The sequence below is a fragment of the Lepisma saccharinum genome, chromosome 1 (genome assembly GCF_977018435.1).
Source record: "Lepisma saccharinum chromosome 1, izLepSacc3.1, whole genome shotgun sequence".
NCBI lineage: Eukaryota > Metazoa > Arthropoda > Insecta > Zygentoma > Lepismatidae > Lepisma > Lepisma saccharinum.
The window spans coordinates 195935050-195961090 of NC_139229.1; the positions used below are offsets into that span (position 1 = coordinate 195935050).

The following is a 26041-nucleotide window of genomic DNA, read 5'->3' on the forward strand; positions in this document are numbered from 1 at the left end:
TATTTTACGCGACCTAGATTATACACCCTTCTCCGAAACTACCTGCAGGCAAAACTTGATCTCTCGACAATCCGTTTAACTCATCTGTATGTCTGGGTTGCTTGTACGTAAGGGGTACCAAGTACAATTCGGCATAAAAAGTTGTACTTTATTAAAACAAGAAGTACATTTGTGTGCTTCTTCACCCAAAAGCTAAAATTCTATTTACGAGCACAAGGTTAGAACTCGTATGTATTTATTTAACAATGGATATGGAAAAAGCGTCTCAATTTCTCGATGATGTTACGTTAATCATGAACAGAGGAAACCATTCTTATTTTATTTACGCAGTATACAACAGTCATTCTTGTTTGTTTACGTTCTTTCACACTAGCTCGTTACATAAAAGTGGAATTTTTTAAGTGAAAAAAGGATGTGGCCTTTTTACATTTATCTTGTTTCAAGTTCTTACATAACTATAAATACCTTAGCGAGTGAAAAAAAAGTGATTCCTTTTCGGGATCACATTCTTTTCGATTTACGATTGTAAATCGTGTCGGATGTGGGGGAAAATCACTTAACAGGTTTATGGTGATTTAACAATGCCTTCCAGAGTTAAGTCGGTAATTTGGGATGGCGGGAGAGGAAAAACGTAAAACAATATCAAGCTGTAACGAAAATTGGTGGTTAGGCTCAGTGCCACTTTCACTTGTGCAAAAAAAGTAGGAGTGTCAACTGCCAGTACAAGCACGGGAGTAATCATTCCTCAGTATTCTCGTGATTATTGCCCTGTACTTGCATTCCTATTGGAACCGGTCCAAATTCCAGGCGTCGATTATTACAAAGTTTGCACGTAACGGTTGCACGTTGTCGGGTGTATTGTTTGTTTATAGTATATTTTCGATTTTTTTTTTACATGTTACCTCGTTAAATTATATCAGATATATTCATTTCAATACATGAAGTAATGGCTTGAAGTTCATTAACCATAACTTTTTTTATTTTCTAGGAGATTTATTGTAAACAAGTTACTTCATTGAACGATTGTTTGTTTGTTTGTAGTTTTTTTTTGCTGTGGTGGATGCCCACTCATAGGCGTATCTGTGATTTAATTTCGGGTATTTAATTTTTTTGAGTATGCAAATTTGTATATGTTAGCAGTCAGTAAATTAAACTATTGGCTCGCAGTGTTAAGTACCCTAGGTAGTGCCGGATCTACAAGCCGCAAAACCAGGAAGTGCGGGCCGCTCAGAGACAAATTAGTCTTTCGGGGGCCCTCAGACATTGACGAAGTAGAGGGTTCGTATTTACGTATGTACACAATAAACTTAGTTACTCATGGGTACAGATAAAGTTAAAGTTCCCTGTGCATATAGCACCGTGCCATGAAGGCTCATTTAGGGTATATGTGGGGGTAGGGCTCCACATATTTTCGACGTTGGCCATCTTGGAGGTGATGTGATCAACACCACGCTGCGGCCGCCTTTACAACCCCCCCTCCCCGGTACCTTTTCATTTGAGGCTGAATGGACCCTAGAGCCGCTTTATGCGGAGACAAAGCCGGAATGATTCCGACCTTTGGTCACCCACTCCGGGTTCCCGCGTGGCAGTCAGACTACAAATCAGGATAGAATTTCATGAGGAATGCAGTGGTGAAGGTTTCTTCAATCTATCTTTAATCAGGAAAAAATTACGACTGGATGATTGTAGCAAATGTATCATTTTCCAGGTGTGAGAAAACAGTGTCATATATACATCACATCACCCCCTTAGCATTTCAATTTTTTGAGTTGAATTCAATATGGCAGTCACCAATATGGCGGACGTCCGATTGGAACGCACCAATGTGGTTCCCTCTAAGCCTAATCTGTTTCTTGTAATCAGCCTCACTCTTTTACTTTTTATAGGGGGCGTTAAGGGACTTCTGAATCACCCTGTAGGCCCTTATATGTGACTTTGTCAACATGAGATCAATAATTACAAACACACACCAATACATTATGTGTGTGTGTGTATATATATATTTAGAAACAGTATATTTACATTCTAACAGAACTCCAACTTATAAACAAAAAGAGCTATCGAACTAGTTACAACACCGAACACTTGATCAAATTTCTATTACTAAGTTCAAACTTAACGTCCATATAACCTACCTACAATGTTTCTTGTAAACATTTGAATACATGGAAAATATCAGCACTGCGCCTTGAAAACTAATGTGGAAAACAGCCTGCTTGTGTTTTGGGTCGGTGAGGTTGGTCAGTTTCAAAATGGTGTCCTTGTTTAATCCACACCGTTGCATACTTTTCATCAGGGAAAACTTTGATTACTGGACACATAAGATTCTTCAATTGTGTTTGTTACATAGTTGAGAAATTATATACGTACTACCTCGTATATGCTTTCAATTCCATGGTCTTTGAAGGGGATAAAATACAGGCAGGGGCCAGGGGGGATCAGCCCCCTTGACATTAGGTCATTTGGTAAAGCTATTTTTGAATAATTTGTTTGCAGTGAAAAGTGAAAATGCAGACAACAGCTATTACATTCATTCATATTGATTATGAGCCAAAGTTTCGGTAGAAGATTCTCTAGACTTTAGAAAGTTTTTTTTTTTTTTTTTTTTTTTTTTTTTTTTTTTTTTTTTTTTTTTTTTTTTTAAAGGCAACTTCTTATCTGTACCTTCGCTGCCCCCTTTCACATCTGCGTCAAAGGTCAACAGCTCAATTTTTGGGAACGGAGGGAGTTTTATTGCTTCGGGCAGGGGTGGAATGTACTGTAGGCACTATGATTGGATATTTTGTATTTTTTCTTCTATGATATAAATATCTGTATCATCAAAAGGAGTATGGAGTATGTAGTAAGGGATGATGTCAGTAGAAGTCAATTAACACTTCAAGAGATGTTTTAGAAGATATAGAAAAAAACTGTAGTATGTGCATCATACGTATTTCTAAATTTTATGTTTTACATTAACTTGATGACCCCCCCCAACACACACGTAACTTATCTTCATTTCATACTGTTAAACTTTCGATAATGGATTTGGTCTACAAATCAATTCTAGCTACGGGCTTGTATAAAAACATCCCGGACAGGGATAAATAGAATTTTCTTTGCCGGGATAAAATGTTTTGTGGGGTGGAATTAATTCGCACACTGAGTTGTTTACAAACCTAAGTAGAATGATAACTGTAAATATTTTCACAGAACTCGAAATGCATCAAACATCATGTAGTTTTGGTGCATCAAGTGACAGTTAAACCTGTCAGTTTTAGTTTCTTTGAAATAATCCGGTATGATCTCGATTGATAACATTTTAATGAATCACACAGAATAGCAACTGATAAATGATACATTCTTCTGTGTTTGGTGATGCACCAAAAATGCATCATGAGTTGTTTATTCATTTTAATGTGATACTGGAGTCAACATATTATTTTATGTCAATTGACACATTTCTTGTTCTGTGTGTATTTTCCGATAAATTAATTTTGTAACTAATTTCTTCAGAAACTTATGAAATCAAGTACATTTAACTATTGACTTTGTACATTCCCTGCTATGTGATTCTACGTCAATGTATTTCCCCTGCTTCAAAGCAGTTGTAGCTCCGTGCAAAGTACAGAGGCCATTGCTGGAAATATTTTCCCGATTGCAGCGGGTAGAAATGACCATCTCCGCCTCTTGCTGCCTTCTTCTCGAAGGAATTCCCATAAATAATTGTGATCACAGGTGCAGAATTTCATCACGCCTACAAGCCGAGGAATAGCAGTAATTTTCTGGTGGTCGGTGGTGAACAATCCTTGCATCATTTGAATCTCGACGTGTGTTTTGTACGTGCCAAAGCTAACTGCTCGGCCATTACCTGCAGCCGCCTTTTGCCAGCCAGTGACTAAACCTGTCAGAAATTTATTTCCAAGGGGATTTTCGGCACGGTTATACTGCAATTCCGGCTGTAGTGTTAGTGTTATTTAGAGAGACAATGCACTCATTGAGGTAACATTTTTGGGAAGAGCGGTTGGTGAGCGATAGAAGGGGCAAAGAAATTAGCCATAATCTTCTGTAGTCCCCCCCGTTGTGCACAGGGATTCGAAATGCATACATTCCTGGCTTTGAACGGCTCATAACATCACAACTGAAAGAAATATTCACACAGTGTTTTCTGCACATTATAGTAATTCATTGTTCTTTGATATGTTACTTATATTTTACTATTCCATGTAATGAGAAACTAGATATTTATTAATGATGGAAGATGTAATTTAATTTTTATTATTATTATTTGTGCCGTGTAGATTTCTGAATTTGCGACCAATAGTTCTTTGGCGAAAACATATTATGCTTGTTTGCGGAAAGAGCAGTAGTGCCCCTTTCCATCTCCTTCGAATGCAAAATAAGCAAGGAATGTACTGTGTTTAAGGAGGGCTATCTGAGTGTATAGTATAAAGTATAGATAACAAGTAACTTGACGAATTATTCAGAATGTTCCATACTGTATCTTCTTAAATACGAGTCATGGAAACCCACAACGACTGGCGGGTTCGTCGTGCTGACCACGTCATCCCGTAGCTGGTTGGATGAACTCACACACTCTCCACCAACGGTTCTGTGTTAGAGGATCTGCTTGGACATGGACTTTCCTTTGTAAGTGTTCCTTCATTTCATCTAACCATCACTCATCCTCGTCGTCGCGATAAGCCTAAAGGGGTAGAAAAAGTGACGTAAGATAAGAAGTATTATTAAAATTCTCAACTAGAAAAGTCAAAAAACAACATCACGACAAGTTTTCTTAATTTTATTTTGCAAGCAATATTAGTGATGGGCGATGATCATGGTAATACTTGTATTTGAAATAATTATAGTTGCCCAATCTGTTTCACGGTTTCGAACACCATGTCGTACTTACTCCCGATAATTATAAGATCAAACGTAAGGGTTTTCGCGGGAAAGTGTTTTGGGCGCGCCTCTGGTAGGAAGTTCGGGAGGCGGGCGTTCTCTTAGGCACGCATGATCTGTCTCATTGCGAAGGCGTGCCTCTCTTCCTTCCGGCGTCCTCAGCGAAGACAATGGCTCAGCCACACTTCAATGGCCACGGAGAAAGTCTCTCCTGGCGTTTCTTCCTTTCCTCCCGTTCTCCCTGTGCTCGCCTTCGAAGGAAGGAAGAAGAAACAGGAACCGGGATTTGGTCTTCTCGTGGTTCCTCGACATCTTGTTTTCCGAACCAGATCGTGAGATTGGATGGAGCACATGTTGTCAGTGGTGGGTCATCACAACACGCTGCTATAGGGTGGAGCCCTAGGGATTGCTACAAAATCCAGATAATGGATATCCGCATTTCAAGTTATCCGATATCCGTTTCGGATGCAGGGGATAATTGGGATATCCAGATAATCTTGATAGAACAGATTTGATGAAGGAACGTTGAAAATACGTATGAAATACGAAAGTGACGAATAAAAGAATATGTGGATACCCCGTAAAACGTATAAACAATAAATCTGTCCATATAATGTACACATTCGGATATCCTGACATTTAGGATAATCCGAATATCGGGTATCTGGATAATTCGGATATTATCCGAATATCCTGATATCAACATTCGATATCCGGATATTTCAAATCCGGATAGAAAATTATCCGATATTTGGATAAAATTTTATCCGGATTTGGCCATCCGACGCGTGTAGAAAATTTTCATCGAGGGGGGGGGGGATCAAAATTTGAAAAAAAAATGTTTTCAAAGGATAATTGCTTGAACTTTGTTTGAAATTCACTCTCTGCACAGATAGGCTAATCCAGACTGGACCTACAGTGGGATGCGAACCGCTATGTGCCTCCACCGGTAATCGAACCCGGGGGCCCCTTGATTACAAGGCGATGACGTTAGCATACCCCTCAGCCTGCGGTGGTCCAGGCGCTATATCATCTGACCCTGGTTCCATTCCCGGAGTGGGCAATCTCAGGTGAGAATGTCCCTGCATAGAGCTAAAGACCCAGCCTCTAATCAGTGAGTACCTGAAGGGCAAATGCAGCCGGAGCGTGGTCCTGATTACATCACATCCTCAATGGCCGATATCGTAAATGTGTGGGACCCTTGCCTCCATCCGCTATGTGCACTTATTGCAGAGTGCAATGCAGAGGGAATAACTTTACCTGTGTGTGTGTGTGTGTGTGTGTATGTGGGAGAGACAGAGAGAGATAGGAAAAGAGAAAAAAAGGAGGGAAAACGAAACAGAAAAAGAAAGGTGAAAGGTAGAACAAGGAATAAAAGAGAGCAATGAAGAGAGAAATAGATTCTTAGAGACAAAAATAAAGGACAGTAGCAACAATGAATCTGTGAAGCATGGCTGCATACATACAGGATACAAAATCTGCCGTCTTTCGAGACTCAGAGACGAGTCCTAACGAGAAAAAAAAAACATGCGAAGAAAAATAAGGTGGTTGGCCTGATGTCCTCTACGTGCTGTGAAAGTTTGTCAGTTTTGTATAGTGACACTCTGTGTACACACACACACACACACACACACACGTCTGTGTGTTTGATATTTAGTATCCTTCTGCACAGCATTTATATGAAATTTAAATTGAACGTGGACAGAATGTGATTCCCTTTCATTTATTGCACCTGGGATTGGAGGAATTTATCGTGGAACAATGCTTTCAGTGTCTAGTGGTGGACTTGTGTGAGTGGTTCATGTAAATAAAGCGTCTGATTGATGAGTCAGCACGAATGGAGATCACGGAAGCCGGAACTAGGCTCCTTTGAGACACCTGCATGCACTGTGCAGGCCTTCACACTCGGCGATTGTGTCGAGTTTTGCTTCCTGCGTCGAAGGAGAACACACACGCGCACACACAAGAACAAAGGATAAGCTGCAAAGTCAAGAGTGCAGTGGGATGGCCGAAGGCGTTCTCGTCATAAATGGCCTGCAATCTGTACCGCCTCTTTGGCCGATCCCTTCGAGTTCTCGACTCACTATATCGCCACCGTACCATCGTTCCGGGTTCGAATTCTGGCTTAGGGCATGTGTGGATTCAGTTTTAACTGATCATCATTCAAATCCTCATTGTCGCAAGTAGCCAAAAATGGCAGACAGCAACCAGGGATTGAATGTTCCACCAAATCAATTGTGTAATTCTAATTCGTCCAATTGCTAATATTAAAACGAGTGAAAATTCTTATTCTTGTGAACAGGGTAAGGTGGATTCATGTAAATCAGGTAGATTTAAATCGCGATTTAAATAAATCTAAAGAAATAATTTACACCCTAAGGATTTTGTATATATAAAAATCACTTTTGGTGAAAGTACATTAATCTTGTAATCATATAATGGTGTTTATTAGGCTCTAAGAAAAGAAAATAAAGGAACAAAATATTTGTACTGATGGAGAAGCTCATACGAAAGAAAATATAATATGTAAACTGCAAACACACTTAAATTTCTCGTTTTAAAATTCAATATTTTTTATCGGAAAAAATAACAAACATTTTGTGTAGAATAACACACAAAATACTAATCATAAATAGTGTCATTATCATTAACTGTAAATCAATATAGCAGCTGATATTTTGCAAACTATTATCTTAAAAAATTGCCAAAATTCAGCTACAAAAACTATAAAAAATATTTTGTTACAATTATAGAGTATATTCAGAATGTATTATTTTCACTGGACAAAATACTGAAATTACTATAGTTTCATTAACACACTCAACAAGCATTTCCATAGTAGGTTCATCAGAAACAGAAAAAAGAATATTTACATATATTTTTTTTTGCTTTAATCAAACTGTTCAAATATTTTAGAGGGCCGTTTAGCAGAAATAGCCTTTGTACAAAACCAGATATTTATATGTATGGTGCCAAAAAGCATACAAGCAATTTTACTCTTGTTTTTTTTTAAATTTATTTAAATAAAAAAATCCGATTGAAATACGAAATCATAAAGAATTATTTTTATTACTAAAAGTAATGATTTTTATCCACCCTGGTACAGGGTGATTCAAAAGTCAAGCTGTCCAATTTTCGATATACTTAATGACTTAGATCAGTGTTTACGTATTTCCAAAATGAACAAATGTGCGAGAAAGAATAGATCTCTTGCGAAACACCTCCTTTGAAGCGTGGGAAAAGAAGCGTGAATAGAGGAATACAAGCTAATTTGATAACAGGAGCCAGGAACATCAGATTGGCGCTGTATTTATTTTATTAGCTATTGCCTGAGTATTAAATTATGGATGGAATTATATATATTTTATTTTACTGTCATTGTGCCCATAACAAGGAGTTCACAGCTGCGTGTAACATTAATGATGTTTATTTGCACGTAAAATCGTCACATTGAAATTGCACTGCAATTTTTATTCTTATGTAATAAATCCATACTTTTTTTGTTAACATCTTTGATCAAGTAGTTTGTCGGTTTGTTTGCCTCTCTCCCTCTTTCGATTTTCTCTTTCTCTTCTTTCGTTCTATCTCTCTCTCTCTTTTCCTGTCGGTTCGGTGGATGACGTGTTTTTTCTACTTCTCACCTTCAACAAACGACAGGATATAAGTGTTGCTTGAGGATTTCACCAGTCGAACGCAGTCTTGTGCGGTCTGTCATGCCTTTACGGTTGGTGATTGGCTCGTTCCCAAGTGACACGTGTCGCCTGTCGCTTGTATCTTAAGTGTGAATTCTCCCTTAATTTTAGGCGTCCGGGGTCGATCACGCATGCAAACTTCCGTGCTGGGAATAAAAGAAGGAAGCTCCTCTCTCTGGTGAAGGTCAGTCGATGGAAGAGCCAAACATAATCCTATCATTCTCCGTACTTCCTCCGCACAAGGAAGAGTACGTGACTTCCTCGCAAATGGCTTGACACAGGCAATCAACACTCGAATAAAACTTTCGACTGCATGTGTCATCATCCAGTTCCTGAGCCTTCAATTCGCCTGGCAGCGCACCGATGTGTGCATGACGAGCATGCTGCGACAGTTCCTTGCAATGCAATAACAACCTGGTGTCGGGTCTTACACGTGCAAATGAGCTACCACTAGTACGAATACGAGTGTCATTTTGATGAACAAAAATTAATGCAAAAGCAATTTTTCGCAGAACACAAGCAGATGCGGAACCATTGTTTTCGTTTAGCGGTGAGCATGGGGGAGTCTCTTCGATTCGAATCCTGAGTAGCCGTGGATGTGTGTCCCATTATCTACTACTTTAGCGATTTCCTAACTTTTTTAGTTACGGAGCAATTTTCAGGAGAGAAATTCGTAACTTCGACCTTATGTCAAAGGCACCTGTACGCACGCATTTTTGGCATATTTGGCTCATTTTTCAAGTTGTTAGTCGATATTTTATTATACAGGGTGGTCACAAAGTGGGCGTACCCCCCTTTATTTTCGACACTACGATGGTAATAGGCGGATTACTTGATATGAACACATACCTGTGTCATTGATTAACCACCTCTGGGACTTCTTGGAGGCCCTTCAGAACGTTATTGAAGGGATCGTCACCGCCCGGAAAAGGTCTTATTCACACTTGCATCGTGAAGTGTGCCACAATATGGCGCAGAGTTTGGCCGTGCTACGAAAAGGACGGTCTCCGGTCACTTAAACCATCAGGTATGTGTTCATATCAAGCATTCAACCATAACCATCGTAGTGAGGAAATAAAGAGGGGGGGGGGGTACGCATACTTTTTGACCACCCTGTATTTTGATTCATTTATTTTGGTTCATTTTGCTTCGCATGTTTTTACACAGCACCTGCATAGGTACTAAACCGAATAACAGCTGTATTTACTATTGCAGGTCTGACTTCATTAGAAATGTTATTTTCTCCACTAATTTCAGAGAAATAAGGAACTTACTTAACTATAAAAAAATAATAACAAGATACCACCACAATATGTTACCCACATAGGTAAAATCATTTGTACAGTTCCGAGAAGGCAGGGGTGGGTAAAACTGGCTCAGGTGACGCATGAGACTTACAACTGGTTTACCCAATACTTATCTATACACAGGTTATGGCTACGTAAATTCGCAATTTTGAGATCTTGTCACATTTATTTTACTTATTTCCCTTGGTTTTCGCGGAGCACAGTTGGGAACTGTTGATTATAATTATTTGTTTTACGTCGCCTTTCTGGCATTGCTGGCTAATCACGACAATGAGAATGAATGCTGATTAGATGAGATGGATGAATGGATTATTACAAGCACATGGACAGGACTTAGAAAAGAAACCCCACAGAGGAGCTTGCTGGCTGTGGGTCAAGGAACCAGAGCATTGTTTGCAAGCAAGAATACAGTTTCCTGTGTGTAGTACGTGGAAGAGAGGCTGACATTAGAGCGCCTGTCGGAAAGCTCAACCCTTTCCACACGACCATTATAACAATGAACCTAGAGACATAGCTCTGTCAATATCCCCTTCTTATCATGAAGTACGTAAAAGGGATTTAAGTATTTGCTATACCGCGTTTGGTAGAACCTGTCCCGCTTCCCGCGCTAGGGAGCGCTCAACAGTTTCGGTGCCAATGAGAAACGAGGAAAAAATCGTCTGCTGGGCAGCGAGGAGCGAATGAAAGCCAGAAGAGAGGCGCTTACGTAGACGCTGTTGCGACGTTGCGTATTTTAATTGGCTGCCTGGCTTTGACTTTCCACATCACCGAGAAAAGACAGGGAGCAACTAGCGGGGGAACCGGGACAGGTTCTACCAAACGCGGTATAGTGTTGGCTAAAAGAAAAGTAACATATTGATTAATACAAGAAGTGCATGAGACATGTGGAAAAATCATCATTACAAGGTTTCTAGTTTCCTCAGGCACACAAAATCCTTGCACAAGATTAATTAATTAATTTGTTGTTTTAAGTCCACTTTATGCACAGTAAGGCTAATCGGGACTGGCCCTACAGTTTAAAGTGGGATCCGAACCACTATGTGCCTCCACCGGGAATCGAACCCGAGACCCCTTGATTACAAGGCAACGACGCTACCACTGCGCCATCAGGGAGGCCCCCCTTGCACAAGAAAATGGTTGGAACTTCAAATATGAAGAACCAACAAGAATTAATTCAATTTTAATATTGGTTCTAGAAAAATAACACATCTAAATCTGTTGCACAATGAGAAATCAAGTAATATAAATGAAAATGAAAATCACGAGATTTTATATTAATATATAATAATAGTAGTAGTAATGTGCATGTGTGTGGGGGGGAGGGGTGCATGTGTGTGGGGGGGAGGGGTGCGTGTGTGTGTGTGTGTGGTGTCACACAAAAGTGAGATTCGGTTTTCTTGCAGTAATACAGCTGTATGCATTTCCTGTATATTCTTGAATTCAGTAATGGTTAGCATTCTTCCCCAAGGAAAACGTTTTCATTTTCACACCGGGAAGAAGTCTAAAATTTTGCAATGCAGAGAAGTGTGTTTGTGTGTGTGTGTGTTTTGCATTGTTTGTAAAGACGTGGTTTATGAAATACCATGAGCCGTTACTGTGATGTGTCCTAATTTTAACAATATATATATTGGTTTGGTTTGAGTTGCTGTTTTAAGTCCACTTTATGCACAGTAAAACAATATATATATATATATATATATATATATATATATATATATATATATATATATATATATATATATATATATATATATGTTGAAGAGACGGTAATTTTTACCATAATAATGATTTTCTGCAGTGACGGCGAATGGGTTCCAAAACCGGGGGGCAAGGTGCCAAAACTGGGGGGAAGGGGGCAAAGCAAAGACAGTATATTTCCCTTTCTATATAAGATTTAGCATAGTGGGGGTGGGGAAAAGTGGCGAAATGTGGGGGGAAACTGCCCCCTCGCCCCCTAATCGCCGCCACTGATTTTCTGACATTTGCTGAAAGAAAATCCGCAGTTTGCCTGTACACTAATTGCACTTTTCTCGCTGTTTCTTTGTTGTTTATTGCTGTCGTTTGAAGTCCTTGAAAATAACAACATGTTTCTTGATCCGCAGTGTTGACGTTGTTAGAGAGCACCCCATGTGGAGACAAGCGTCAAAAAGAAGCATCAACAGTTCCTTCAAGTTTTGGCTCCCGTCGGGAATAGAAGCGGCGTTCTTCAGCCATGGGAGTCGTCTAGATAACTTGGAGGTAAGCAGTGGCATTTGCAACCATTGTTTCTGCTAATAAATTTGTGTTTCGGCAAGTATTGACTTCCTAGATTCTGAGCTGCATGAATTTTTCTACAACCCCTACCAGAAGTGAGGTGAGTTTCAGATACGAGCTGTAAGGAAATTGGCGTTTACAATTTAAATGAGCCACCGACATGAACAGCCAGCAAGATGAAAGCAAAAATGGTGCATATCATTCCGTTCCAATCATGACGAAGGATTTTGAAAATGATCGTAATTTATCTAGGATATTTTTGGAAACAAAGCGTTTCACTATTGTTTTTTACATATATAGAGGGATAGTAAAAATTCCATGAGCTCTGCAGATCGATAAAATAAACATAGACGACGAAGGCTTCAGTGCACACCCCCAAAAAAACACACACACATATCGCCGTTGGAATAGTCATAAGGCGTATCTAAAAATCGTGATTTTTTTAAAGATACTCCTTTTGTTTATTCCAATGACGATTATACAAAGGAAAGTATCCCTTGTGAATTGCACCGTAGGGAGATAAAATTTTTTGCATATTACCCTCCCTGGAATCGAATTTAATTTTCACGCGTGACAGTCAGACCCCCTACTGACTCATCTTTGGGTATTCTGAACAAGGACGTATTTAGGGGGTCCAGGGGTTCCAGACCCCCCTCGAAAGACTTATCAAGTACTAAAATTAAATAATAAAAAATAGGTATGCTCGTTTAGCCTTTCTTGTATAATTTCCTCTGAACTTATCGGAAGACAAGGAATATATTGGGTTCATACGGCTTTGAAGGACAGGAAGTACGTATTTTGGTGGTCTGGACCTTCTCCCCCACCCGAAAGATTTGTTAAGTACGAAAACTAAATAATGAAAATATACTCGTTTAGCATTTGTTGTATAATTTCCTTTAAAACTTATTGGAAGACAAGGAATATATTGGGATCATACGGCTTTGAAGGACAGGAAGGACGTATTTACGGGGTTTCAGAGATCCGGATCCCCCGAAAGACTTGCCAAGTACCAAAATTAAGTAATGAAAATATTAGCATTTGTTGCATAATCGATGGTTATTAATTTCCTCTGAACGTTTTAGAAAGCAAGGATTATATTGGGATCATACGGCTTTGAATGACATTACAAAGAAGATTTATGCACACTACTACTCAAAATAATATGCATTAAATATTAATCAGAAACTTACTTTTCTCCAACTACATGTAATATCTTTTTTTGTTATTCTACAAATATTCAATTCCTCATCTATTTGACATTAATTTCATTGCCAGGTCACTTGCTTTTATGTAAATTATTTCGATCTTAACTACAGGTAAGCTACGTAATGAATATGCGCTGTTATATCTTTATTCTTACACAGTCTTTTTACGTATTCGTGTAGTAATAATATTATATTAATTTATGTATTGTAATTAGTATTAACTTGATTTAATATAATTATTTTAAATTAAACATTATTATTATTATTATTATTATTATTATTATTATTATTATTATTATTATTAATATTCCTGAGACACTTGGTTCGGACTCCCTCCCCGAAACATATTTCTATATACGTGCCTGATTCAGAACTAAATTTTACTTACTAAGAGATTAAATATCTCCACAATAGTAATTTACCAGTAGGTTCAGATTTTGCATTTTGCTTTCGACATAAAGCTTAGGAACAGCAATTTTTAAACACAACATGAAATAATATATCACCGCATATATCACCTTCAGGATTGAACATTTGTAACGTGCGTAATATTGTACGTCAGTTTTCTAACTCTTAGTTTAGTCGCGCCGATGGAAATGTATTACTGAAATGGATGAAAGTAGAACCATGGGGAAATATTCGTAACGTACATGGGATTCAAACCCACGGTCCCATTGGTTTCACATTACCAGGCGCAGTTGAAAATATAGTGGATGGACAGATGTTCTACCTAGGTGCGAACTAACTGAGTTAAGGGACAGGAACTACTACTCAATCTTGTAGCAGATTAACATCCTTGACTTCACAATTTAATTTATTTTGATAAGGAAGTTTCGTTTCAAACGAGAACTGCTTGGATTTACGATGCGCCGTAGCCCGGAGAAGGAAGCGACTCTTGGAAACCTGACCTTCAGTCCTGTCTGCGTCACACGTCGCGTCTGACGTCATATTTTGCGATGTGTTATATCTGTTAAAAGGAAAAAAAAATACATGCCAAATCAAATTTGGACGTGGCTGTTTCAAGACGGTATATCTACTGTATACACAGTGCTGTAGTCCCAGAATTTTTACAGGGTAGCATATACCTTAAGTTTCGCGAAACGTTAAATGTATGTAGAATATTATTTCCATTAGCTTTGGATTATGTCTCCATTAAATATATGGATGAAAGCATGTAAATTACATAAAAAATGTCGTTCATGGTAGAATTCTGATGATGGCATACAAGAGTTCAGTGGCGGCGATAGGGTTTCAAAACTTGGGGGGGGGGGGGGTAAGGTGCCAAAATTAGGTGGGCAAGGGCACTTTACTTTCCCTTGGTACATAAGGTTTACCAGAGTACGGGGGCAAAACGTGAGGGGGGCAACTGCCCCCTACCCCCCTAATCGCCAAAACAGCAAAAGTACAACATAGAAGGCATTGTTAAAATAAATAAAAATATGGAACCCAAAGCATGTTATCATAATTTATTTTCTTGTTGCTATTGCTTTTGTGAATTGCCAGGCTCTATAATTTTACAGTAAAAACGTTAATAATATTGCTAATTACACTAAAAATAAAAAAACTTGGAGAAAATGAACAGTTACTCGATATTTTGAAATCTGAAGTGAAAGTTCTACATGGATTTTGATAACAGAAGGCAGATCTCAATAAGCTATACTTCAATGAGCACGATTAACGACAGGGTGCATAACTGATTTCTTGCTTCACTTTTACACGCTTTTACTGAATCACCCTGTATAAGCTATATATATATATATATATATATAATTTACACAATCGTGTTATGTGCTTATGGTTTTTTTATTCTATTTTCAATCTGCCTTTGCATTGCTGGTTTAACTAATTGTACTGATTATCCAATTTTCAGTTTATCATTCCGTTGCTAGTTTAACTGATTAGTCTATCTTGTCACACTGATTGCCCTATTTTCATCTTGCCTTTCCGTTGCTAGTTTAATTTCTGATACTGATTATCCCAGACCCGTAGCCAATTTTTTTTCTTCGAGGGCTCATTGCTTATCAACAGTCGCCATCTAAAGGAGAAAAAGTGGCAGGTTTATAAACGAACAAAAAATTGAAGGGATTCGGGTTGTAGGGCCGATCTACGACACCACGTGTCCCGGGTTCGAATCCTGGTGTGGGCATGCATGTTTTTTGTGAGTGTGCTTTCATCAATGCCATCATATCATCACTCATTCTCATCTTCGCGATTAGCCAGAAGCGGCAGAAATGGGAAGTTAAATAACCTCTCCGATGCTAATTTAAATGGTTCCTCTGCTTATCCTATGCACAGGTTTCCTTGTCGTTGCTAAAAGCCACTTAACGAAATTGGGAGCCCTTTTATTTATATCCCTCTGTTCTCCATTCACCTTAATACATCTACTTTTTATAACCCATGCATTTCAAGGAAGTAATTCCTCAGCTCAAGTACACTGAATTTTGAGGAATACATTTTTGACACCGGGCAGGAACCGATGCAACTTTGGTACGCAGCTGCGAACAACTAGCGTAACCACAGCGTAAAATTACGATTGCAATGTTGTTTGTAATGAATTAAATGTTTCAGATTAAAAAAATATTGAGTCCCATAAAGGAAATAGCTCTCTGAAGCTTTCAGTAAAAAGCATTCGCCATAGAAGAATGAAAATGTTATTGATTGTTAAGAAAGGGCTCGTCTACACTTTACCACGGGAAATCACTTGAAATCTTGCTGCTTTGAAGATACAACAATGTAAAATTCAAGTCTGTTTCTTTAAAAAAGTGTACTCATAAATGCATTTTGTTCGATAAATTTCTTGACACATACTAGAATGAAAACAAAATATTTATAACGAATTGAAAAGAAGATATTCCAACTATTACAACAAGGTAGTATAATGATGTATGGTATTTTGATTTTGCACTACGAGTGTAGGCCTCATGTATGTGAAGGACTAAGGTTAGATATGCAGTTCAGGAATGTATTGCCATTATCAAACTTTTGTTATTTGTATGAATCAGGTGCAACTAGATATAAGCATTGTCTTCGTTGTATTGGAAGAATGTGTTAACTGCGTTCACAGAAACAAAGTGGACTTGTTTCTTGGAAATGAAACGAACAGGAATATAATAGTTTCTTGCGAATCGAAGTATGCAATTGCAGCAGTTTTGGGACGCTCATTTGAAAACAGTGGTTAACAACAAAAAGTGTTTCCTATAAAGTTTGCGTTTAGTTGAGAGACCTGCTGAACAAGATGTAATTCGTTCATTGTCAATAAACAGGAGAGTAATCAACGATAGCTCCGTGGAACGTCTAAAACTATAGTTAAGTAGCATAAGCAGGCGGAAGAGTTTTTGTTGTAACAACAAAATAAGAAGGAATTAGTTTTGACTTCAAGTAGGATAATATCGTAAAACATGCAAAGTAGTGTGGAAGTGAAAGAGACTACTACAAGTTTTTGTTGTAATAGGATTGTTTTGAATGCTCTAGATATGAACTAACACAATTGAAAACTGGCAAAATCTTTCAAAACAGTGCCATAAACAGAGAGCGGATTTTTATGTAAATACATATCTTCATATGATGCTAAAATCAATGTTCTTTTGTATTATCTTTGCGAATCATATGTAAGCTTCAAAAATGATATTCTTATTTTCCATATTTTTACATGTGCTAGCTTTTAGTTTTTACGTATAATTTCCATATTTTGAAACATTTTCCAACGCTATGCCATATTGGACGTAGTTTCAGTTAATATAAATCTGTCTTTAGGGGTAATAGGAGGAGATTCACTTAAAGGAAAGTTTTGTAATCCATTGTTTTCGTAAGATAAACTACATTTCGCATTTGATTTTTGCATCATATTTAATAAATAAATAAATAACCCATGGCGCGACAGCCCTCGAAGGGCCTTGGCCTATCTCCCGACTGCCAGTCTCCCTCCCACAATCCTACCCAGAGGTGCGGAGATCTTTAACCAGTAATGGGGGTGACGTGGGGTCAGCACGTCGAACCCTCAGTTGTTATAGGAGATATCCGAGACAGAATTACGCTACTCACTCGTAGCTCCCCAATTTCCTCACGATGTTGGGTTGCCACCGGCCCTATACCCAAGCTGAGAACCTGGAGACTGAACCCAGGCGGACTCAAACCCATGCCGTCCCGCATTCGGAGTCCAAAGCAGAGCGCCTTAGAACGGCCAAATAGGAGGACATTTAATAAGCCTAATGAAATTTACTTAACTAGGCGAGCCGCTTAATGAAAATGGCAATTTTCACAAGTGTAGGTCCAAATTTTCATTAATAAGTAAATACATATTTACATATACAATACTTTTTAGTACATATAAACCCGTTCTCTGGTCATAAATTAATTTTTAGTGTAGTTTACATTATCTGCGTAGACTAGTGTCATGAATTAATTTTAGTGCAGTTTGCATTGTTTATTTAGACTATGTAAACTATAAACTAAAGTAATCGAGTCGTAGATTACGCGTCGACAGCATATGTAGACGTAGACTACGTCTACCACTGGTTGAAAGAAAATCTGGCTCAAATGCTCTTTTTCACCCAGTCGCTCACGAAAAATTCCTTCGCTTTCCTGGCAGAAAAAGGCTATTGCGAAGTATCTGAGAGTAATTGTTGCTAAGGCAGGTATTTCCGGCGGGGAAGGGTTGAGCAAGGCGCAAGGGGAGAGGGGAGGGAGATAATCGTCGGTATGTCCGGTGTGGGTGACGTAATGCCCTCTTCAGCCAGCAGATACGAAACGCGAGCGGGAAGCGCTTTCACTGTTTGTCGTGTTTCTCGGTGCAGGAAAACATCGGCCCAGGCCGCGCCGTTACGTAAACCAAGTTGGTCTGCACGCGGGCGAGGGGGGGAAACGGGGCGAGGGGAGGGCAGGATCTTCCTTCCCCTGCGGCGGACTAAGTTGCGGAGCGTTGCCAGTCGGTTCTGTGAGTGTGGCCGAGAACGGCATTTTTACATACCCTCGTGGCGTTCTCTGTGTATGGGAAACAAGTGCAACAAGTTAGTGCCAAATGGATATCTTCTGTGCTCGCGTTTGTGTCGGATATAAACGGAAACAAGTGCCTTCTTTCGCTCCTCTGCTGTTTATTCGTGAAGTAAGTAAAACAAAAAAAAAAGTGTTGTTTTTCTTTACGTTGTTGCTTCTTTGTGTGCATTGTTGAGAAACCATCTTCTCGCCTTGTGCTTGTACAGCGAAAGGAATCAAACTGAATCAATCGCGTGCAATGTGCCTTTTAAAAAAAAGTTACACTTGTCAGTGCATGTAGAATGTGCAGCAGGTGTAGCAACAGCTTGCCCGTGTCGCGTCTCGGCCTGTCGGCACCCATTATCTGCCATCTAGTAGCGTTATCTGGTACTACGTGGTCCAGCGTCTTCGTCCCGAGGTGTCAGCTGTGGAACGTCGTTGTTTTGGGCATAAAGAGGCAGATTTTAAGCATTTCCTCCTAACCAAAGCGAGTGACAAAATCTCTCTCCCGTCTTTTCAGTAACTTATTGTTCGTTCGCCGTAAGAGAAGCGGACATCCAGGGGAAGGGGGTGCGAAAGAGTTTCATAAGACGCGTGGTTTTAGTCTTCCGGCGGGGAGCCTGCTCCCACTGTTATGTCATCGGAGAAAGCCAACGGTGTTACATGGCCTGTTGTTACGTTATCGCTAGAAAGTGGAATAGTGTGCGACCAGGAAATCAGAATGGTTGGACGTGCAATGTGGGAAGTGTGGCCCACCATTCTTGCCGGCAGAGAAAAAAAAAGTATATGTATATATTGTCGGGGGGGGGGGGGGGGAGAAAATGTTACGTTGCGAAACTGCTTCGTTTTAGGAGGTGTCTTACGCCAAGTGATGTTGGAAGTGTGGATGTAGGTTGGGTTAAGTAACATGAAAAGCTACTTCCCCTTGTCGTGATCTTATTTATGCCTCCTTAATTCCTTCCCAAATCTTATGACATATGAATATTGAGGGAAGGAGAAAATTGATACCGCACGCATTCTGTTACATGGTTCACATCACGTTCCTTAACAAGAGTTCAGCGGCGATAACGAGATCGTGAAAAATAATTTAAAAAATGTAATAAAAACATGTGCATAATCCTTCACCCCCAGGTCTTATCCACCTCAGCTGCGAGAGATTGACTCTCCTTTTGTTCAAAAGTTCCGGTTTCGAGACTGAATGGACATGGGTGTTGTCCATGAATGTTTCCCTTCATCAATTTTTATCTAACCTGGTTAAAAGTGATGGAAACACGACGCAAGATAAGAGAAATGCAAATGTTAATGGAAAAGAAGTTTTCCTCGCAGGGTTTTCATTCTTTGATGCTATTGGCAAATATTATTATTATGTCAGTAAAAATGCTTAATATATTTTAAAATTTATCATGTAATTACATGCATACACCATAAGATCCGAGGAAGACTTAAGTTACATCCGCCCATTGCCTTACATACCATAAAAGAGAACGTTGGCTCATTTCCGACTTTAGTTCGGTCTTCAGAGATGTCTTTTTAGTCAGTTCATATTACACATGTGTAGGTATGTCTCTCCAGTCTGCTAACGTCACGATTGCATTACGGATGTACCTTACGACATCCACAATATATGGTCATTAGTTATTTTCAAATTAAGAACTTTTACTCTGTCGATGAGATTAAGAAAGGGGGATGGTAAGCACCATCGCTCCTAAAGCCTTTTACATTTCTTATTTTTGGATAGGTCATCATTGTTTGTGTCTCTCGAAGATCAAGTTAAATCCACTGTGGTTTTTGCTCAGATATGCTAATGGAGGCTGATCCAACTGTTTAAAATAGGACCCGAACTACTCCACTGGGAATCGAACCCGGAAACTCCTGTTTACAAGGCGACAACGTTAGCAACCACGCTATAGCCGTTTTTATCCAGTAGAAGGGTTTAAGGGAAATCCAGATGATTGCACAGGGCCCCGATTGATGATCATACTCTATGTTTTAATTTGTGGCCCCCTCGCGGCGGTTATATTCTTGTCAAATCTATTATAAATATTCTCACAATTTCTGTTCTTCACAGTTCAACGTAGAAAGTGCATTACTGCAGGCTAAGGAGGCCTGAATGTAGCAAACACGGTTTTGTTCTTTATTCTGAGTGCGTGTAACTAACTCTTGGCCAGATGTTTACCTCAATATGGTTATTTTTAATAAGCTGACCTACGTTGGCTTCCTTCCCCCCTTTTAAATAACGGGCGCAAATAGGCAAAGTTGTGTGCTAATAATACTAATTTTCAATATCAAATCAAACCCGACAGTCAATGACTGCAATTGGGTTCCAAAACCGGGGGGGGGGGGAAAGGTGCCAAGACTAGGGGGGGCAAAGACAGTATATTTCCCCTTGTAGATAAGGTTTAGTATAGTGCAAGGGCAAAAGTGCCGAAAAGCTGCCCCCCCGAATCCCGCCACTGCCGACAGTTCATAGTCATCGCTGCAGCCAGAGTGATATAGACGTTCAATAAAATAAAATAAACAAATGTTTCGAGAAGTTGAATTTTCTTCCAGAATAAACAGATAAATAAAATAAATAAGTGAAGTATGTACAGAATAGCTTCACCACTAAACAAATTTTCCATTTTGTGTCTCGGCTTTGCAGATCAGATTGTCTGTAGGGTGAGATAAAGTAAATAGTCCTATTATCAGGAAATGTCGTCAATCTATAGGCCTATCGTATTTACAGGTAAACTTACTGGTGAAGCTCACGAGATAAAAGCCAGTTATCTAAAATAACTCATGTTTCCTCTTAGGTAATAGTCCGCTGTTTTTTTTATGCTTTCGGAACTGCAATGTCTTTACTGCAGGTGTCCAGTGGCGGATTAAGGACCTCCTCTTGGGGGTGACTCATTTTTTAAGCTCATTGAAGTTTTACTGCTGGTTTTAGTAGTTTTTTTTTTTCTGTGAAGGCGATCGTCGTTTACTCTCACGTTGAATGAAATGCTGTTTTAGAAGTTTTGGTGAGGAATGATCGCTTAATTTTAGATGTCGGGGAGAGGCGATCGCCTATCTACATCAACAGTGGGGCGATCGTCACTTATTCTTCTTAATTTGCAATTTTAGACGTCTCTGGGAGGGGCAATTTCTTACTTTTAGATGTCGATGGAGAATCACCTCATCGCATCCAATGTTAAGTATGTTGATCAACCCACCCTTCCCCCCTCGTAAAATCTTTGGTTGCATAAAAAAGATGGAATCTTATCACTCCATTACGTAACGTATGGACTATACGCTACAATTTTTACTAGCACAAAAATATACTGAGTTGCTACTTCATTGTTTCGAATAGTGCTATATCTTCAAAGTACGAGGGATAATCATAAAATAGGTTCGTTTTGCAAATATTGCCACTGCAGCGCTGCGGTCACGGTGATGCGCATGCGTGTCGAATTTGTTGATTCTTTGGCAAGGCACGGTCGCCATTGGTAGACATTAAACAGCGTTTATACAGTGTGCTGTGTAGATGCAATACGTAGGGTATTCGCTAATATATGGCGTTCGTTTCGTGTCGATTTTCACGAGTTCATTTCCGAGCAGTCCGGAGAAAAAAGAGATCAGCTGATTGATGATATTAAATTAAATGGGTCCTCCTCTGTTGACGCATAATGCGCAAGATCGGAAAGCCTGTACGTATAGTAGGTACAATTTCGCATAAAGTGCTCATTTTCAATTTCATTATTTCAATTGTATCAAAAAATGTTGGAAAGAAAATAAGTTCTCATGTTTCAGATTTAAGCGTGTCTTTAATGCGATTATTATGCTAGATGAAACTTATTAAAACATCGTTATGTGTTCCGACTCTTATGTATCGCTTACGAAAAATGAAAATGCTCGCCCTTCAACTTAATTTTCTTAATGAGAGCGAGGTTTTTGGCATTTTTCGTAACAGCCAGTTCTTATTCAACCTTTCTTCGCGGTTAGCCATAAATGACAGGAAAGCTAAGTAAAATAAATCAATCATTCATTCATTATGCAACCTTTCTTCTTTTCCTCCATGTTCTGCGTGCAGTTAAAACTTAAATACAAAATATTCAACTTTTCCTTAATCTTCCCCGTCCCAGTTAATCTACCGTGGTAGAAAAGCCGCGTAAAAATAATACAAGTAATACATTTAAAACCCGAGACGAATCTGAAACCAAGGAGCTCACCTTTTGTTAGGGCAGCCTGTTTTGCTTTCACTATTTCAAATATTTAGCTCACAATCCGAAACTTTTTTTTAAAAAAAAGCTACTTATTTCGATTATTCTGTTGCTTTTCCATTTCTCAACGCAAAATTGCGTCATTGAGGATTAATGTTGAAATAAATGATGGGACATATTCATACCTCAACCAGGATTCGAACTTGCTACTCGAGCGTCGTAGCACGATACCGTAATCACTCGGCCACATACACCGTCATCCAATCGCGGCGTGTTTATTTGATCGATGTGGTTTGGCTCATTGCTACGATCGGCCACCAAGGTGATTATGTTTAGCCATTTTGTGATGTCTGTGCAAAATATAGATTTGGAAAGGAAGACGACAGCGTTCCAGACATACGTCATTACGCCCCGCGACAGGTTAACTTTGCAGCAACTTTTCTCATATATAGACCCAAACGTGCGCGCAGAATATAGTTCCGCTGCAATGCTGCCGATTTTCTCACTGTCCGTGGCATGAACAGCTCGGCAGTTGAGGCAAAACTGGCATGGGAGATGCTGAGCGCCGTTTTTACGCGGATTAATACATACAACCTGCTGCAAACTTAACCTGTCTCGGGGTTTAGTTTCTCAGCAAGCAGTAGGAGCAAGGCAAGGCTAATAACAAGGTGAAGGCGGAAGAGATCGGCTGACGTCATGAGTAGCTTTGACCCTGACTCTGACTCTCACCCTGTGTACGGAGGTCACAGTTTTAATTCCCCTTCTTCCTTTCGCAAGTTGTCACGCGTTAATTTTTTGTTTTATTTTCAGGGAAGTGTTTTCCTGGTTTACAACTCCCCTCCTCCCCCCAGTCTCCTCAGTATGTGCGAGATAAGAAGGCGAGAGTGATAACAGAAGCAGATCTTCAGTACAAGGATGTTTTATTTAGCTCTCTTAAGCAGATCTTCCATTTATATGTTAGCTCAAGTTTCGGCCAATGATTTAACTTGAATTTTAAGGTTACCTAATCCATCAGGCAGGCGCGGATCCACTAGGAGGGCGATAGGGGCGTTCGCCCCTCCCAACTGGTTTTTGCATATATTATAATGCCTAATATTTTTCAAGACTCAATACAACCAAGTTGAAGAGGCTCGAGATTTTTTAGCTTCATTTAAGCTCATTTTTGCTCGACATAGGCTAATCGAAACTGGATCTAGAGTTTAAATTTGGATCCGAACCATTCTGCCTCAAAAGGGGATGGAACTAAGGATCCCTGAAGAGAATGGGTTTTTGGTTTATCTGTTTATCGATTTTATTCCATGTATCTGATCGTTCAGTGTACCGTGACAATAGAATTATGATAATAACGGCATATAATAAAAACCATTTTATTTTCAGCCCTAGTCCCTATTTTTGATTGATTCTCGGTGAGGTGAGGTAACCAACCGAAATTCGCCCCTCCCATCTGTAACTTCTGGATCCGCCACTGCCATCAGGGTAGGCAAGTGGTTGCTAACGGCGTGGGATATATGTTATTTCAAGAATGTATAGATTTAACCCCCAAAAATGTTCTTGCAGCAACGATATTTGTCAATATCTGTTTCGAAAAACCTTCCCGACATTCTAAATTCTAAAAAAAAACAACCTAATATATCTTGTTTAGAATTATAACAGCTTCCGGGAGAAATTATGTGATATTTGTGATCCAAGATATCCTTAGGTCCCCACGAAACCATTCTGAACCGATAATTTAATTTTAGAATATATCAGGGAGCTTTCTCGATACGATATACTTTTTCGACATATTAAGTTAACGAAGAAAAAAGAACCGAAAGTCAAGCTGAACTCTTAAGGCATATGGTAATATTGCCACATGTCTGAATATAACTACCCAGAACTTGAAGTATGCAGTACATGTGATCATGCAACCGAGACAAAATGATCGTTATTAGAAACGTATTGGAAAATATGCAAAAGACCCTTCGTCTTTACACCAAACCTGAAGAACAACCTTGCATTGAATATTTATTTGTGAATTACAGTAATGCGTTTTAATGATCCGGCAACAACATTTCTCTCCTGACTGTAAACACTCATTGTGTTTACGATTTATATGTAAAGTTAGATCCAGTTATTAATGATAGAGCTGCAGTTTTGTGTAGGATATGCAAGATAGCACTGAATACATCAGTCCGAAATACCCTCGCATCAGATCTCCTTACTTTTTAATTTGTATTATACACGTAACTGAATTTCTGAATGCTTCACAGGTAATCATTATGACCATGATAGTAAAAGACCGTAGGAGTGATATGATATGCTTTGTAATTGAGGTTTCTTAATAAAGTGAATATTCAAAGAGCCCGTTAACAAAGGAACCATTTCCTTATCCTTTTTCACCGTTGACAATTTTTTATTTATTGCATCATGCATTATTTACAGTGAAAGCTGATTGAATTAAGTTAAGTACCTAACACGGTAAAGAGAGCTAAGCTGATGTGGCTTTTAACACAGCCTTTTGAAGTTTCACTGTATGCAAGTTCATAAACTATCCACCTGCATTTGAGGAGGAGACAAACATTATATTGAAACGAACACTGAAAATATGTGCGATGATATGTTGTTTACTCTTGAGATCTAGATGTGTTTTTTGAGACGGAGATGAAAACGAAAACTACAACATGGCAGGCCTCGTCTCTGTTCCATCCCCACCTAATACTTCACTCTTATTGGCACATTACCATTACTTTTTTCGTTGGTTTTTGACTTTTGATTTCGTCACCGAAGTTCCCGCGTTCAAATCCCGGCGTGAGCATGGTTGATCTTTGTGAAGTCCTTTCATCAATTTCAATCTCATTGTCGCGATTAGCCAAAAGTGGCAGAGAAGAGACGCAACAAAAATACTAGCACAAATTTCATTTCACATTTCAAATTGTACATGAAGGAAGATTGCAAGATTTATGCAAAACCAGCAGGGTTGAAAAAGGATTAATTCCGATAATCTTGAATTGTTGTTTTAAATCCACTTTATGCACAGAAAGGCTAATGGAGACTCGATCCACAGCTTAAAGTCTAATCAGAACCAGTGTGCCATGTGCCTCCACCGGATATCGAACCCGGGACCCCTTCCAATAATCTAGTAGCGTTGACATGTCTATCATGGGTGTTAGTGTACTTTAGTAATTCACTATTTTCTAACGTTGGCATTGTACTGTTCGGATTTTATTGGCTCATTATGGTTCAGTATTGGTATTTCGATTCTTCGTTTTAATTTCCAGCGTGCATTCAGAAGGCAATCCTTGACGATCGTAACCGCTACGCTGTGATAAGTATAAGGCCTATGCTCTGCAAGGCTTAACTCATTCCCGTGACATATAAATTGAGGTGGCGAATTCAAATCGATTAAAAAAGAAAGGAGCGTAAAAGGTGGATGAAGTGTGTGTCAAATTTCTCAAACCATGATAATTATTTTTCCTCATCCGTCCGGATTTCATTCAGGCAATAGTCACAATATTCAGATAAGACGCTAACGATCAGGTCCGAGTGGCGTGGATGGAACACTCCGGTGAATTTCC

General features: G+C 39.2%; 1 protein-coding gene across 5 annotated transcripts in view; it reads left to right on the forward strand.

Moving 5' to 3' along the window:
- aop (ETS variant transcription factor anterior open) overlaps positions 1 to 26041 on the forward strand; it is a 150101-nt gene that overhangs the window by 72299 nt on the left and 51761 nt on the right. For 3 of the 5 annotated variants that reach the window (XM_083110523.1, XM_083110513.1, XM_083110503.1), the window contains exon 2: positions 11983 to 12118. The gene's annotated coding sequence lies outside the window, so the exon portion shown is untranslated. Of the gene's footprint in view, positions 1 to 11982; positions 12119 to 18226; positions 18440 to 26041 lie in introns of those variants that run through there. The other 2 variants (XM_083110495.1, XM_083110532.1) reach the window with 2 other exon arrangements.